The following is a 3,148-nucleotide window of genomic DNA, read 5'->3' as shown; positions in this document are numbered from 1 at the left end:
ATTCCTCAATCAAAGGAGAAACGGTTGCATGTCTTCACATAGACTTCATGTTTTATTTTCTCTCACTAATTAACTTAAGATGAATTAATTAATTATTTTTCAAACAGCTGCTAGGAACAAATTCGAATTTTTATTCTCAATTTTAGTTTAGGGACTAACTAAAATTGGAATCTATCCCGAAATTATATTTATAGCAATGTTATTTTTAGTACTTCTATATTTAGCATTTCTTGTTGCTCTTTTCAACATCAGCTAACCAAATTCTATTATCAGACTTTAAACTTATTTCATTAATCTCCTACATCATTTTTCGTATCAGAGCAAAAAGATTTATTTTGTTGCAGTAAACATGCCACGGAGGAGAGGAGCTAGCATAGGTCAAGGAAGACCTGAAGCAAATGCATTTCTGCTGGATGAGATCCGAAGTCTGTGTACAAGGATGGACACAATGGAGACTACTCAGAGGAGGGCACCTGATGAAGGAATTGCCAGTGCTACAGAAGAATCTTCTGAGGAAGAAAAAGAGGAGGAAACTGAAACTACAAAAGTTATTAAGATGTTGGCTAAAGTAGGAGGAAAACCAAAGGTGGAAATTCCTTTGCATGAAGGGAGTCGCAACGCAGAATAATTGATGGATTCGATCAGATCATTTTATAAATATTTTGACTATGAGGAGGTTGATGATAATAAGAAGGTAAAATTTGTAGTTACCAGATTGAAGGGTCATCAGTTATCTGGTGGGATTAACTACAAACATCCAAAGCCAGAAAACGAAAGTCCAAGATCAAGTAATGGGTTAAAATGGTAAGTAAAATGAAATCTAAATTTATGCAAAAATATTATGAGTTAAATCTTTTCAAACAGTCACAGAACTTAAGGCAAAAAGGAACATTGTCAAAGAATATACATAAGAGTTTTATAGGTTGAGCATTAAAGTAGGACATGCAGAAGATGATATGGATATGGTAGCCAGATACATCAATGGCTTGAGATATGTTATACAAGATGAGATCAGCTTGCTGAATCTGAAGACAATTGAAGATGCCTATCAAGCAGGTTTGAATGCAGAAGAGAAGATGTTGAGGAAACAAAACTAGAGGAATAGAGGAAGAAGTTCGGCAAGAGGCAGAGGGACTACTAGACCAAGATTTCAGCACCCTCAGAGTGAAGCAAGAAGTTCAAGTAGTATACCACCAGAGAGAGGAGACTTTATTAGAGGAAGATTCACACCTAGAGAAAAAGGCCGAGGAAGAGACATTCGGTGTTATACATGTGGAGAATGGGGACATGGATCATGGGACTCTCCTCATAATAAAGCAACAAGTCAGAGGAATATGAATGTGGCAGAGGAAAAGGAAGAAAAAACTCAAATTGTAGACAAAGAAGAACCTCATAAAGTAGGAGAATCCCTGTTGTTAAAAAGGGTATTGCTTAAGGTAGAGAAAGAGATTGGAGAACTAGTTCAGAGGAAGAGTTTATTCAAAACTACATGAAAATCCAAAGGTAAATGTTGTAAAGTGATAATTAAGAGTGGAAGCACTGATAACCTTGTTTCTACAGAAATGGTGGACTAGTTAGGATTAGTGAAGAAAATACACCCTACTCCTTACAAAGTATCATGGTTGCAAAAAAGACATCAGATCATTGTGACAAAACAATGCACAATAGAGATACAGATTGGTACTTATAGGGATGTGATATTGTGTGATGTGATGCCGATGGATGTATGTCATGTGTCGTTGGGAATACCTTGAAAGTTGAATAGCAAAGATATTCATGATGGGAGAAGAAATACTTATACTCTAGAGAAGGATGGGAATAAACATACACTCTTGCCATTGAAGGATGAAGCTGACAAAGAAGAACCTAGAAAAAATGTTATGTTGATGAGTGGAAAGGAGCTGTTGTAAGAGGCTGGAAAAGGTAAAGAAATGCATTTTGCTGTCATATGGAGACCTAAGGTAATTTTGACTTCCACAAATTTAGATGATTTACCTGAAGAAATCAAAACTCTGTTGAATGATTTTGTTGATATTGTTGTGAATGAGTTGCCAAATGCATTGCCACCAATTAGGAGTATTAGTCATCATATTGACCTAATACCAGGAGCAAGTTTACCAAACAAAGAAGCATACAGATTAACTCCTCAAAGGAATGCAAAAGTTGGAAGACAAGTGCAAGAACTGATGGATAAGGGACTAATCAGAGAGAGTCTTAGTCCATATGCTATACCAACAGTACTCACTCCAAAGGAAGGAGGTGAATGGCGTACGTGTACTGATTCTAGAGACATAAACAAGATCAAAATCAAGAATAGATTTCCTTTACCACACATGGATGATTTGAGGGATTGTTTGACTGGGTCAAAGTATTTCACTAAAATAGATCTGCAAAGTGAATATCATCAAATAAGAATTAGAGAGGGAGATGAGTGGAAGACTGCATTTAAAACAAATAGTGGGTTGTATGAGTGGTTAGTGATGCCTTTTGGACTCACTAATGCACCTAGCACATTCATGAGATTGATGAATGAAGTCTTGAAGGAATATGCAGGCAAGTTTGTCATTGTTTATCTTGATGATATTTTAGTTTTTAGTAGAAGCAAAGAAGAAAATTTGGAGCATCTTAAGTTGATTTTATGAACTCTGCAGAAAGAGAAGCTACTAATAAATATCGATAAATGTAGTTTCATGAAAGAATAATTAATCGATTTGGGTTTTCTAGATTCTAAAGAAGGTTTGAAAATGGATCTAGAGAAATTCCAAGCAATTTGGAACTAGCCTATTCAGAGGAACATATTTGAGGTAAGAAGCTTTCATGATCTTGCAAGTTTCTATACGAAATTTATCAGAGGTTTTAGTTAGAATTGTGCACCAATTCTTGAAACAATTAAGGAGACTAATCAGCCATTCAAGTGGACGGAAGCAGCAGATAGAAATTTTAAGTTACTGGAGAGGAAAATTACAAAGGAACCAGTTTTGGCTTTACCTGATTTTGAAAAGGTATTTCAAGTTGAAATAGATGCTAGTGGAGTTGCAATTGGAGCAGTTTTGAGTCAAGAACAGAGACCAATAACGTACTTTAGTGAAAAACTAAATGAGGCTAAGAAGAAGTATTTTTCTTATGATAAATAATTTTTTGCTATTGT

This window comes from Pinus tabuliformis, chromosome 6, assembly GCF_031772625.1.
Source record: "Pinus tabuliformis cultivar Carrire ecotype Pingquan chromosome 6, CPIR1, whole genome shotgun sequence".
NCBI classification, from domain to species: Eukaryota; Viridiplantae; Streptophyta; class Pinopsida; order Pinales; family Pinaceae; genus Pinus; species Pinus tabuliformis.
The sequence above is the reverse complement of the archived record's forward strand: the minus strand, read 5'-3'. Positions refer to the sequence as shown.